Source organism: Mustela putorius, unplaced genomic scaffold (genome assembly GCF_011764305.1).
Source record: "Mustela putorius furo isolate JIRA1106 unplaced genomic scaffold, ASM1176430v1.1 tig00001533_pilon_pilon_pilon, whole genome shotgun sequence".
In the NCBI taxonomy this organism is placed as follows: Eukaryota; Metazoa; Chordata; class Mammalia; order Carnivora; family Mustelidae; genus Mustela; species Mustela putorius.
The window spans coordinates 80,895-96,044 of record NW_025421785.1 but is presented as its reverse complement, the minus strand read 5'-3'; the positions used below and the strand labels follow the sequence as shown (position 1 = coordinate 96,044).

Here is a 15,150-nt window from a genome sequence, read left to right as displayed (position 1 = left end):
TATACCACCCATTTATGAAATGACCACTGCGAAAAATATAGCATGAAGAAACAGAGACATATCATTCCCAGGTTATCAAAACAGTTAATCAATGTTCATGTCAAACACTAAAAATTGGTTAATAGGAAAAACAAGACTATTTTCCAGAAATGTATAAGGTATTATTGAGAAAAAACAAAAAAACAAAAACAAAGTATATCTAAGTAAACGAATACAAACAAAGAATATCTAAGTAAATGAATACAAACAAAGAATATCTAAGTAAATGAATACACTATATTCATGGCTTGGACAATTTAATATTACAAAAATATCTTATTTCTCCACAAATTGGCCTATAAATTGAAGACAATCAGAATTAAAATCTTAGCAGATAATCTTTTTGTGGAAACTGATTAAGCTTACTCTCAGACTTACATAGAAACTTGAATGGCCAAGAATAACCAAAGCTACCTTGGAAACAGGATGGATAAACTCACACTAATTATGGTAGGCAGAATCTAAGATGACGACCTCCAATGGATCCAACAACGTGACATAAACTCCTCTTAAATGGAAGAGACTTAAGTCCCTGTGATTGTGATACATTCTACGGCAAAACAGATTTTGCAAGTATAAATGAGATCCTTTAATCAGTATACTTTGGCCTAAAGGGAAGATTTACTTGGGTGGGCCTGACCTAATCATGTGAGTCTTTTATTTATTTATCTTTAATATTTTATTTATTTATTTGAGAGAGAGAGAGTGAGAGCGCATGAGCACACAAGCTCATGTGAGGGGCAGAGGGAGAAGCAGGCTCCCTGCCGTGCAAGGGACTTGATCTCAGGACCCCGGGATTATGGGACATGGGACTTGATCTCAGGACCCCAGGATTAGGACTGAGCCGAAGGCAGACCCTTAACCAACTGAGCCACCCAGGCATCCCTCATGTGAGTCTTTTAAAGAACGTAAAATACCAGAGACCCTTCTTCTGACCTCAAAGAAGAAACAAGCTACTGTGAATCCTACGGCTGTCCAGAAAGAAATTCTGCCACATATGTACAGATGGGAACCCAACCAAGCCTTAGATAAGGAGTCCCAAGCAACACCTTGATTGCAGCATTAATGCCTAAGAAACTTAGCTAACCTACTCCTAACTCATTCTCGTCTGTACATCAGGACAACTGCAAATGGACTGGTCAAGCTTAAATGTAAAAAATAATAATAATAAAATGTAAGAGCTATGTAAGTACTAGAAGAAAACATGGGTGAGTTCCCCCATAACTTAAGAAAGAATAAAACTTTCCTAACCATGACTAAAAATTCAGATGCAGAGCTCACATAGTTCAGTCACTAGAGCATCAGACTTGTAAAAATCCAGATGCAATAAAATAAAAAAAATACTGACAGACCTGACCACATAAAATTATAAACAACCAACCAATTGAGTCCTCTACAAAATAAAAGAAAAACCAAAATCAAAAGAAAAATGACAACCCAGAATTAAGTGTCTGCAACTTACATGACAAAGAAAGGGTTAGGGTCCCTATATAAAGAATTTCTAAAAAGAAAAAAAAAAAAACAATAACCCTCTAAATATGGGCAAGAACTGTGAAGAGAAAACTCACAGGAAGAGAAATGCAAATGGTACTAAACTTAGAAGATCAAGCTTACCCTTTAAAAAGAAAAAAAAAATATAAATAAAAAGTATACTGAACTATTTCCCTCCTATTGGACTGACTGGCAGAAATCCAAAAGAATAACCACACATACTTAATTTGTTATATGCATAAAAGCATCCTCATATCCTGTTCAAAATACAAAAAAGATTAACCACCATTAAGTGAAATATGGCAATAGTTAGCTAAATTATACATGAATTTACCATTTAACCCAGAAATCCCACTTCTGGGGACCAAACACAAGGGCACACTGATCAAAGAAGAGCTTATATCACTATTTATATTTGCAAAAGACTAAAAACACCCCGATATTGATTACTAATGGACTCGTTGAATGTGTTATGTTATACTCACACCATGAAGTGCTAAGCAACTGGAAAAGGAACTGAGGAATATCTCTTTGTGGCACTACGGAGTGAATTCCATAGTACATTATTAAGTGACAAAGCAAAGTTTAAGTTAGGGGCACCTTAGTGCCTCAAATGCTTAAGCGTCTGCCTTCAGGTCCTGGGATCCAGCCAGAGTCAGCATCTGGCTGCCAGCACACCTGCTTCTCCCTCTACCTGTGCCTCCCCAACGGCTCAGGCTCTCTCTCTGTATTCTCTGTCTCAAATGAATAAGTAAAATCTTAAAAAACAAAAACAGCAAAAAAAAAAAAAAAAAAAAAAAAAAAACAAAAAAAACAACGAAAAAGAACTGGGTGCCTAGATGGCTCAGTCATTAAGTGTCTGCCTTCAGCTTGGGTCGTGGTCCTGGGATCATACCAGCATCCCTCCCCGCTCTGCAGGAAACCTGCTTCTCCCTCCTGCACTCTCCCGACTTGTGTTCCCTCTCTCACTGTCTGTCAGATAAATAGACTCTTTAAAAAAAGAAAACCCACAAAGTTTAAGTTAAAATCAAGTACAATATGACAAAGATCTACATATGGGCCTTCTTATATTAAAAATAACAAAATGAGAATCACTATATTGCATATCTAAAATTAATATGAAATTGTATGTTGATTTCACTGGAATTAAAATAAAAACTTAGGGGTGCCAGGTGGTTCAGTGGGTTGAGCCTCTGCCTTCAGCTCAGGTCATGATCTCTGGGTAATGAGGTGGAGCCCAGCATCAGGCTCTCTACTCAGCAGGGGGCCTGCATCCCCCACCCCCCTCTGTCTGACTCTCTGCCTACTTGTGATCTCTGTCTATCAAATAAAGAAATGAAAATATTTAAAAAGAATAAATGAGTAAAATAAAAAATAAAAACTTAAAGAAATGGCTACCCACATTGGGTAAGGGCAGGAGTAGGATAAGGGGACAGAGAGAAGCCAGACTGATCTCTGAAGATGCTTTGCTAAATTTATATTCACAATCCATCTTTAGAAAAATTTAAATATTTTTAATACTTATACAAAAACAATAATCAAAATGAAAACAAAACCCTAAAAACAAAGAGCAAATGAAAGAAATCAATCAAATTGTGTCTCAATTTGATGGTATACCTCAGAGAGGAAATATCTGCTAAGTTTAAGACACAGGAATGTGACTATGTGCCACAATGGGAATACACTGAAGGATAAGAGAACTAAAAAAAACAAAACAAAACAAAACCAAAAAAACCACCAAAAAACAAAACAAAACTGTGGAAAAAAGATTCACAAATCTGACCACATCAACATGTAAAACTTTCATATTACCGATGATACCACAAAGTGAAAAAATAAGACAAACTCTGGAGAAGATATTTACAATGAATAGAACAAAGATTACTATACAACACTCATAAAGGATATTTATCAATCAGTAAGAAATACAGAACAAAATTAACAGAAAAGTATGTAAAACTATACAAAACATGTAAATCAACATTTCACAGAAGAAAAGTGAAAGGCCCAATCTTATGCAAAATCATAGAAATACAAATCAAAGCAATAAGGTTTTCATCATTCATCAGACTGGCCATAATTTTGAAATAACGGTATCAACTGTGAACAAGGAGACAAAGAAAGCTGTCCTGTCACCTAACAACTGGTGGGAGTCGTATGGTCACTTAGACCAATTTGGCAGCATAAATTGACACTGGAAATGCTTAGTCTCTCTGACCCAACAATATGTATCATGTGTGTACACTACAGAATACTTGAAATGCTTGCTCTTCTACAGGGACAGAAAATGTAAAAGATGGTCACTGCACAATAATTCATAATAATGATAAACAGAAATGACACAAGAAACAGACAACTAAATATAAGCTGTCATAACAGAATATTAAAAGGAATGAAGTAACTAATTTGGATAGATCTTAAACACAATATTAAATTCTAAACACAGGGCCACCTGCGTGGCTCAGTTGGTTAAGCATCCAGCACTCGATTTCGGCTCAGGTCGCAATTTTGGGGTCGTCAGATCGAGCCCCATGTCGGGGTCAGCAAGAGATCTGCTAGAAATTCTTCTTTTCCCTGCCCCTCCTGCTTGTGTGTGCTCTCTCTCTCTTCTCTTTCTCAAATAAATAAATAAATCTTAAAAAAAAAAAAAAAGCAGCCAAAACAATACTGACAAGTTTGTCAAGAAAATTTGTTCAGTAGAACAAACTGAAGAACTTACATTCCTGATTTCAACCTTCTATAAAGCTACAGTATCAAACACAAGGAACCAGCATGATAATATCCACATAAGGATATTATCATATCCACAAATGAACAGAAGTGGGAGTCCAGAAACAAACCCATACACCTATGGTCAACTGATACTCAACAAGGGTGAGCATTAAGCATTCAATGGGAGAAAAAAAGAGTCTCTTCAACAAATGGTATTGGAACTGAATATCCACATGCAAATGAATGAAAATGGACCCCTTCCTCATATCATATACAAAAATTAACTCAAAATAGATCAAAGACCTAAATGTGAGAGCTAGAAACAATAACACTCTTAGGAAAATACAGGAGTGAATCTTCATGATCTTAGAATGACAACAGATTGTTAGATATGACCTCAAAGGCAAACACAACAAAGGAAAAGAGATAAAAAAGACTTTACCAAATTAAAACCTTTTGTGAATCAAAGGATATACTTTCAAGAGAATGAAGAGACAACTCACAGAACAGGAAGAAATATTTGAAAATCACATATGTGATAAAAATCTATTCCCCAAAATACTCTTCAATAAATCCAATTAAAAACAGGCCAAGGATTTGAATGGACATGCCTGCGAAGCAGATATACAAATATCCAACAAGCTCACGAAAAGGTACTCATTAGACATTAAGGAAAAGCAAATCAAAACCACAATGACATGCTACTTCATATCCACTATGATGGCTATAATAAGACAACAAGTGCTGTCAATAAAGAGAGGAAACGAACTCTCATGCATTGCTGGTGGAAATATAAAATTGTGCACATGGTGAAAAACAGGCGGTCCTGCGGTAATTTAAAACTACAACTAATGCATGATCCAGCATTTTCACTTCTCAGTAAATACCCAGAAGAACCAAAGACATGTATTGTACCAAAATTTGCACATGAATGTTCAGAGCTCATTATTCACAACAGCAGTAAAGCAGAAAGAAACAAGCCAGATGTCCCTTAACCAGTAAGTGGATGAACAGAACTCGGATCCATCTACACAGTGGAATATTCTTCAATGATAAAAAGAAATGAAGGCTCGGTAAAAAGGTACACTTAGCTATAAAACGAAGGTCTGAGGATCTCATGTATAACACGGTGACTACAGCTGATATCACAATTAAAATCTGTTGACTGCAGAGCTTAAATACTCTCACCAAAAATAAAAGAAAACCAAACCCAAAAACAAAGAAAGAAAGAAATATGTGAGGTGATGGATGTGTTAGATTAGATGGGAGGAATCCTCTCACAATGTATATGAATATCAAAATCATCACAATGTTCACTACATACCTTATAGTTCTGTCAAATATACCTTAATAAAGCTAGAAAAGAAAAACAATGAAGTCTGTAACGTGCTCCAATATGATGAAGTTTAAAAACATTACACTAGGTGAAGGAAACACACAAATAAAATATACATTTTGTATGACTATACTCCTACAAAAGATCCAGAAGATCCAAGTCCATACTGACAGAATGTAGATTAGTGGTTGCCAGGGTCTGACAATTTTGGTTATTTTAAGGACATGCGGTCAATTTATTCTATAAAAATTCGAGGCTTTGTAAAGGGAAAACAAAAACAAACCAAGACCAGGGGAAAGCTCTCTACATGGGCTTTAGTAATACCTTCTCCTAAAAAACCTCATTAACTGGGTTCTGCTTGGTAATCTGTCTTTTGCTCCCACTGAAGAATAATTATAGGCATTTAGTTTGTGGTTTGCCACAAGAAGGTTGTTCATCATTTATATAAAGAGAAACAGAAGTTTTTTATTCAGCTCTTGATGCCAGAAAGTTTTTAGGCTCCAGAAGGAATAGGGATGCTCTATGCATGTTTTTTGGGGGTGGGGGTGGGGCGTGGGGAGGGAGTGTGTGGGGAGTCATGGTTAAAAGTCCGAAATATTTGCAAGTTTGATAACTATCTAACTTTATATGATGTGTGTGTGTGCGCTCACGCCATCTTTGCCCTATTGATCTGCTGATCCGATGCTACTGGTCTACAGACCTCAAGATCACCTGCAACCTTGTTCAAAACGAAAATTCTTGGGCCCCATTCTATGGTTTAAAACACTTCCCAGTTTTGATCTCATGCACACTGAAGTCTGAGAACCACTGTGTCAGGCTGGTTCCCCCAGTTCATTTTATCTATTTCTACTTTTCTACTTTAAACACGAGTCATTATCCTCATAAGTTCCATTATAAAACAAAGCAGAAAATGACTTCAATAACTCACACAGGACTTCTTCATATTTTGGTGGTTTCCCTTGGAAAAATGCAGAAATCTCTGAAGGCAGAGCTGGGATAGAGAAAGAGGAATGAAGGCATTAAAGGTACAGACTGCCTTGCAGTTCCCGGACCGGCCTGCTTAAAAAGTTGCAAACATCACCTGGGTGAAATACCCCTCTGTGGGAGAATATCCTTTTCACCTCACCGAAGGGGCAGGAAAGGACATGATGATAAATCACCCACACGACTACGTATGACTGTGATTTGGCCATGAAGAGCTTGAGTTCTATTCAAGCTCATATTCAAGCTTGAGCTTGAATAGAACTATTGTCTAGGACATTTTTAAACAATGTCTGTACCCCTCTGTTCTGTTTCAAAGAAATTTTAAAAATGAGAAAAATTAGTTAAGCAAATTATAATACGCTAAATGAAGGAACACGAAACCTTCAGCAAAGGTTGTACAACAAAAGTTGTTACATCTGTATTTCCTTGTTTACTCAAGTTAGAGAAGGCAACCAAAGCTAAGAAAAAAAGGATGGAGGCACTTTCAAGTGAGTGTACCTTTTGTTTTTCTAAAGCATTGCAGTTTCTCAAATGGCTATCTTTCTTTAAACCAGCGGTGATGTGGTCAGTACAGGACTGGGGTAGCACCAATTTCTTCTCAACCTTCAAGAAGAAAAATAGGTAACTCTCCTTGTACTGCTGTCTTGTAAAGAACTCAACAGCACATCTTTAAATGCCAGATTCATTGTGTGAGCAGAGCTCAGAATCTGGGAAGAGGGAGCACAAAACAAAGAGTAGGGGTTGAACTGGGATTGGTGAGACAAAACTGACTCATATCTAGTTTTAAAGCCCTTTCCCGCAAATCCCTGGAATGCCTCCAGCGCAGTTCTATTTCCCAGGTCATCTAACCATCCTTCACTCCTTCCAGCCCAGCTGCCCTGGTCCAGGCTTCTCTCCATTAGGCAGCCTGGGAGCTTCTGAATAGGGTAATATTCTCAAATCTCACTTGTTCTGAACACGCCTGTGAAAACCTAGTATCTGCTCCTCTCTGGGAACTACACTCTGCTCAAAACTCACTCAAGAGGTGCCTGGGTGGTTTGGTCGGTTAAGCAAATGACTCCATCTCAGCTCTGGTCTTGATCTCAGGGTCATGAGCTCAGGCCTGCAGTGAGCCTACTTAAAAAAAGAAAAAAAAAAAAGAAAAAAGAAAAAGAAAAGAAAAGAGAAAGAAAACGAAAAAAGAAAGAACGTCAAATAGTTGTAGGGTTCTCTCCAACTAACATATACTTAGAGACTCCTCCTTCTTACTTCACAAGATGTGCTTTTCTAACGTAGATGAGAAAGACACCTGAGGGGCAAATTCATTTTAGCTGGAATTGTCACCCAGGCTCACAGTGCCAATGTATTTGTTATTCCATAGAGTCTCAGGTCAGACCTTCCATAAATTTAAATCAAGGCTGCTGAGAACTGTTACAAACCTAACTTGGATACAATTATACCGTCTCTATTAGAGGCTTTGAAGACATCTAGAAATCCCATACACAGAGCTACTACACGGTTAAAATTCAATCGTTCAGATATGATTCAATCGTTCAGATCATTTCTTCACACGCCTAATTATTTCTGCTAAGTGCCCTGCAGGATGACATGCTGGCTTTTATAACCAAGAGGGAAGCTGCAAAGACCATGACATTTGGAGAAACACCTAAAATTGTCTTCTGGGGCGGCTGGGTGGCTCAGAGGGTTAAGTATCTGCTTCTGCTCAAGTCCTATACACAGAGGCCTGGAATCCAGCCCCTGCATTTGGCTCCCCACTGGGTGGAGAGCCTCCTTCTCCTTCTGCTCCTCCCTCAGCTTGGGCTCTCTGGCTGTATCACTCTATCAAATAAAATCTTGAATGAATGCACGAATGAATTTTTTAAAAAACGTCTTCTAGTGGAGCGCATGGCTGGCTCAGTAGGCTAAGAACTGCCTTTAGCTCAGATCATGATTTTGGGGTCCTGGGATTGAGTCCTCTGGTTGCGGGCGGGGGCGGGGGGAGGTGTTCCTGCTCTGCAGGGAGTCTGATTCTCCTTCTTCCTCTGTCCCTCACCCTGATCATGCCCCCTTTCTCCTCCTCTCTCAAATAAAATCTTTAAAAAATAAAATAGTAAAATTGCCTTCTAGTTTATCTGCTAGTGTTGTGACATAGGGTATATAACATTCCTCTCCACCTCAGTTTTCTAATGTTATGGCAGAGAGAGCTCTATCTATCTAAGTGAGAGGTTGAAAGCATAATGCAACGAGTGATAAGAATAAAAATTGTATTAACAACAGCAGCTAATAGTTACTGCGAGGCACTGAGCTATGTTATTTAATCCTCTGAACAACCCCACCACACAGGTGTTATTAATATCCTCAGTATTACAGACGTGAAGTCTCACGCAGGTTTGCCTTTCTCAGATGATACTTTGATAGTTCAGCCCCTCACGAATCAAAGCCATCCCGCCGCTGTACCACCGAGTGCACCCACCGCGCATGTGCACCAGTCACTCCCCACCACGCTCCCCCTGCCTCCCTCCTCACCCCACTTCAGGCCCCCCGCTGCCGCACAGACCAGGCGGGCAGATCCGCGCAGAGTCTGCAACTTCCCGCGGGCACCCAATCCCCACCTCCCTGCCTTCCAAGCCGACCTTTCCCGTAGTAAAGAGTCTCCCGTCTCGTGATCCCTCCATCCGACCGAGGCCTCCTCGTACCCAGCTCTCCGGAAGAACAGCCAAGGGTCCTGCCGCTCCGGCTGCACTAGCTCCGAGAATGGCAAGCAGACCGCCAGAAGCCTGGAGGTTCCGGATTGTCTCTCACAGAAAGCCGGGACATTGGGAAGCACCTGGGAGGTATTGTGCATGCGCAGAAAGAGCCGCAGGCTACTAACTCCCATAACCGCGGGCTGCGGGCTCACAAACTTCCGGACTTCATTCCCATAACTGCTTGCCTGGGACTGGGGAATTTCGGAAACGTTCTCTCTTCAGCAATTCGGAGACAGTGGCAGGGGGGTTGTTGCTTCTGTATGCAGCACCGGTTTTTTTCAGTGCCTCAAAGAAATAGTCTCACAGACACTTTGCTTTCTGAACGCCAAGCGACCAAAGGAGGCAAAAATGTAAAATCTAGGTAGAAAGGCTCGCTTACATACTAGAAATACAAAATACCTCTGTGGATTGGAGAAACAAGAACTCTCGTTCATCGGGACACCTGGGTGGCTCAATCGGTCAAACACCTGCCTTTGGCTCAGGTATGGATCTGAGAGTCCTGGGATAGAACCCCCATGTCAGGCTCCCTGGTTAACATGGAGTCTGCTTCTCCTTCTGCTTCCCCACTACTCAGGCTGATGTACAAGCTCTCTCTCTCAAATAATCTAAACAAACAAACAAACCCCTCTTATTCATTACTGGTGTGAATGCAAAATAATACAAACATTTTGGAAAACAGTTTTACAATTTCTTATAAATGTAAACATGTACTTACCACGCAACCTAGTGATCCTACTCCTATGTATTTACCTAAGTAAATCGAAAACTAAGTCAACACAAAAGCCTTAACACAAATTGTTTTTTTTTCTTTTTTTAAAGGTTTATTTACTTATTTGAGAGAGAGTGAGTGAGCGAGAGCAAACAGGGCTCCGGGCAAACAGAAGTCCGGGCAAAGTTAGAGGGAGGAGCAGGCTCCATGTAGGACTCCATTCCAGGACCCTGGGATCATGACCTGAGCCGAAAGTAAACACTTAACTGACTGAGCCACCCTGGCGCCCAACACAAACGTTTAGTATCTATTAATAATCACCAGAACAGGTAAAAGCTCAAATATCCTTTAATGGGTGAATAAACTGTGGGACATCTATAAGTGGAATACTATTCAGTAATTTTATTTTATTTTTATATATTTTTAAAGATTTTATTTATTTATTTGACAGAGAGATCACAGCAGGCAGAGAGAGAAGAAGGGAAGCAGGCCCCCTGCTGAGCAGAAAGCCCAACAGGGGACTGGATCCCAGGCCCTGAGATCATGACCTGAGCAGAAAGCAGCTGCTTAACCCATTGAGCCACCCAGGCGCCCCACTATTCGGTAATTTTAAAAAAGGAATGAATTAATGTCTTACACTACGATAGAAAAAATCTTTTTTTTTTTAATTTTTATTTATATTTACTTTCAAAGATTTTATTTATTTATTTGACAGAGATCACAAGTAGGCAGAGAGGGAGGCAGGCAGAGAGAGAGAGAGAGAGGAGGAAGCAGGCTCCCCGCGAAGAAGCAGAAAGCCAGATGTGGGGCTTGATTCCAGGATGCTGGGATCATGACCAAGCCAAATGTTGAGGCTTTAAACCACTGAGCGACCCAGGCGCCCCTACCATACGAAAAATCTCAAGTGACTTTTGCTTATGTGAAAGAAACCAAACCTAAAAAGTGCATTTTGCATCAATCTATTTTGACATTTTTTTAAAGATTTTATTTATTTATTTATTTATTTGACAGAGAGAAATCAAAAGTAGATAGAGAGGCAGACAGAGAGAGACAGAGGGAAGCAGGCTCCCCACTGAGCAGAGAGCCAGATGTGGGACTCGATCCCAGCACCCTGAGATCATGAACTGAGCCTAAGGTAGCGGCTTAAACCACTGAGCCACCCAGGCGCCCCAATCTATTTTGACATTCTTGAAAATATTCAATTATAGGACAGAGACCAAATTAGTGGATGGGGCTAAGGGAGGAAGGAGGGGTTGAGTAAGAACAGGTCACCCAAGGCGAATTTTTATAGTAATAGGATTGTTGTGCACGGTACAGGGTGATGCATTTGTGGAATCTCAGAGCTGTACACCACCAAGACAGAATGTAACTCAATTTAAATAAAGAAAAAAAATCAAATAGGTTACAGATATAAAGCAGACTGTGACAAGTGACTCTGTTTTTACAAATGTATGTATCACGTAGCCTGAATTTTAAAAATGGGGGAAAAGCAGCTGACCTAAATAATTCCATAAAACTACATTTTGACTGGATACATTAAGACTGAAAACAAAAAGAACTGTACATAAACACTCTGGCTGGTAAATTCTCACAGGGGTTAGCAATTCTGAAACTACTTTCCATGTACACAAGGTCAAAAAGAATATACATGTCGTAGATAATGATAACCAGGTATTTCAGTGTATGGATGAAGTTAAAAAAAATAAGGAAGGGGTGGGTGGGTGGGAAAGATATCAATGTTAGCTCATTCATTTTCAAATATGTAGTCATGTGTATGTAACACATCTGTATACAGATTTATATGTATACATATCGATACAGAAATATGGATACTGTGAGGCAGATGACTAGCATGGACTGGTACACATACATCTATTTCTTAGATATGTAGGCAGGCAGCATCTAGAAAGGTTCACCCAGTACCAATCAGCATACCAGAGCTCAGATCTTGGTTTCTCCAATAGAAGGAACTAGGGCTCCTTGGAAAAATGTCTGATTCCAGGGCTTAGACACAGAAAATACAAGGAGCCTGGAGCACCTTGTGTGTCAAAAGTAAGGAAGTCCTTTAGAAACTATGATAAGGATTTGTTAAAAGTACCTAAAAGCTAACCTATGATAGCTCTCAATGCCCAAGCTGGGACAATTTGAGCAACATAATAATAGCATGGGTGAAATGAAAAGAGTGGAGAGAAAGGAGCTGATCTGAGAAAAGGACCAAGAACATGAATGAATCTTTTTTTTTTTTTTTAACACAAATGAGTCTTCAATGAATTTTGCTAAGTGAAAAAAGCCAAACTCAGGAGATACATATTATAAAATGCAGTTGACATTGTAAAACATAAAACAGATCAAAGGGTTGGGTGAAAAAAAGGCGGGGTTGAGTAATGACCACAGGGAATGAATTAGATTATCCATGAGCCCATACTGACATAAACAAATGATGAAATAAATAAATGAGGAAAATGAAAATCTTTTCTTTACAGAAGAATCCCAATAAACATATAAGTAAAACAGAAAAATCTCCTTTTTTAAACACCACAGTAAAAGTGGTTGCAGGCAAGACCCAACAATGAAAGTGAAAATTAGTGGCCAAAACTATAAATATAAACAGGATACTTGGGTAGCCTCAGAGAGTTTTTCCTCAAATTTACTAATACACCTGGTGGTTTTAAAATATGACCATAAATTCGAAAAGGGACTAAGCGAATTTCCTCTGTCCCTGGGTGTGCACTGGACTTAGCCAATCCACTCTTAAGTGTAGACTGGATATGGAAAAATCCTAAATATATAGTGCAGAAACCCCGCTGATACCACCTTAACCAAGTACTAAAGGTTAGTAAGACGAATCACGTTGATATCACGTGTCACCTGATACACAGGTAGGGCACATCCTTCCAAGGGTATTCTTCCTAAAAATATATACCTCAGTCTAATAAGGAGAAAACATTAGACAAACGTCAATTCAGAAGCACTTTTCACAATACCTGACCACTATTCTTCAATCATGTGAATGCCATGAAAGACCAGGAAAGACCAAAAAACTTACAGGTTGGAGCAGATATGATGATTAAATGTATCATGGTATCTGGACAGAATCCTGGATCAGTAAAAGGGCATTCGTGGAAAAACTGACGGAATCTGAACAAACTCTGTAATTTCGTTAATACAATTGCGCCCGAGTTGGTTCCAGTTTTGATAAGGGTACCATGGCTCTGTAAAATGTTAACATTGGGGGAAGTTGCGAGAAGTGTATATGGGAGGTTGCAGTAGATGAGAGTGTGCTTTCTTCATGTTTGGTATACGGACAGTTTTTTACACATGAACGGTTTTTAGTATTAATACCGAATTGCTAGTTTGCTGCTTTTCTCATTCGAGAATAACCATGCTGGTCACAAATAGCGGTACAGAGATGAAATCCAAACACAGCATCCCTTCTCTTGGCTTGCCTTTAAAATTTGGTAGAAGGACAAGGACAAAAGCCTGGCTCCAGGCAGCAGGAGTGAGTACCTCAGACAGCAGTCTCTCAGCTCAGCTGACTGGGCAGAAACTCTCCAGCTGGTTTCTCAAGAAAAGCTCATGGGGTACACCAGGGAAGAGAATCTTGAGAGAGGTACTGAATAATTTATGCACCAGATATACATGGTAAACGCCTCTAATCTTCACAAAACCCCTGCTAGCTCGGTAGGATGAGTTACTTTTTAAGACTTAGGGGTGAGATAGCCCTCTTAAGGGTAGACGCACTTTCCCAGCACTAGCTGCCAGGAGCAGAGTTCTAGCTCCCCGCCGCCACCTCCTAGCGCCGCTCCCTCCCTCTGCGCAAGTGCATCCCCGCCTTCTCCTCCCCGCTCCTCCGTTCCTGGCCTCCAGCTCCTCGCCGCCCCGCGCCGCGCCGCTCCCTCCCTCTGCCGAGGTGCGTCCGCGCCTTTTCCTCCCGGCTGGTCTTTCACCGGCCTCTAGCTCCTCGCCGCCGCCGCCGCGCCGCTCCCTTCCTCTGCACAGGTGCGTCCCCGCCTTCTCCTCCAAGCTCGTGCGTTCTGGGCTGCCAGTTCCTCGCCGCCCCGCGCCGCTCCCTTCCTCTGCACAGGTGCTTCCCCGCCTTCTCCTCCCAACTCCTCAGTTCAGGGCCTCCAGCTCCTCGCCACCCCCGCGCTGCTCCCTCCCTCTGCGCATGTGTATCCCCGCCTTCTCCTGGCTTGTTCTTCCCAGGCCTCCAGCCCCTCGTGAGAAACCTTCCCTGGCTTCAGGGTTCACGAAGTGAGGGAGTTAGGGGTGAGTCCTGGGGGATGGGGGCGAGTGCCTAAGGGGCCCTGTGCGGAACGGAGGTCCGGCGGGGGCGGGGGTGCCCGGTTGTGGGTCAGAGGCCCCTGGCACCCTGGCCTCTGATCAGCCTGCAGAGTTGAAGGAAAGCAAGCGGGGGCGTCTCTACGTGAGGGACCAGGATCCGGATTGGGAACCTTGGCTCTCCGGTTCCCAAGGCCCTCAGGTGTCCTGCTGCAGCGCTAAGCTGGCTGCGCCATCCTGCGGTGGCGGGTGGGAGTTTGCATGCGTGACGTGTGCGCCGGACCCACGGGGAGGGGGTGGGGCTGCGGGTAGGGTTGAGTGTGCTTTTGCAACGTGCGTGCACTCTTGGCGTTGTGACCTGTGTGTGTGTGTGTGTGCGCCCGCGCGCATCTTAGGTGCGCCTGGCTTCCTAGGAGGGGCGCGGTTGTAGGAGAACCAGGCAGGGTGTCTGATGTGAATGAGTTGCTCTGGAGGATAGTCCACGTGATTATTCTGAGCATTCACATTATTATTATTTTTTTAAGATTTTATTTATTTATTTGTCAGAGAGAGAGAAAACATAAGCAGGCAGAGTGGCAGGCAGTGGCAGAGAGAGAAGCAGGGTCCATACTGCCTAAGGAGTCCAATGCGGGACTCGATCCCAGGACCCTGGGATCATGACCTGAGCCAAAGGCAGCAGCTTAACCAACTGAGCCACCCAGGCGTCCCCTGAGCACTCACATTTTGTTAGCTGCTCTTGTATTTGTTGTGTATGTAATAACGTGAGGCTGGAGCTTTGACAATTCTTTAGGGCTTTCATTGCTAGGTTAACTCATTTGTGCAATGGAGGAGGGGAGAGGCTGTACTAGCTAGCCACTAAGGTCCTTTCCCCG

General features: G+C 41.5%; 1 long non-coding RNA gene across 1 annotated transcript; it reads right to left on the bottom strand.

The window, feature by feature from the left end:
* Window positions 1–6,601: 6,601 nt before the first annotated feature.
* Window positions 6,602–9,790, bottom strand: LOC123394134. Its single transcript, XR_006608900.1, has 3 exons — window positions 9,175–9,790; window positions 7,580–7,675; window positions 6,602–7,165 (listed from the first exon to the last, which is right to left on the bottom strand). It is a non-coding gene; the product is annotated as an uncharacterized LOC123394134 (long non-coding RNA).
* Between the last annotated feature and the right edge of the window lie 5,360 nt (window positions 9,791–15,150).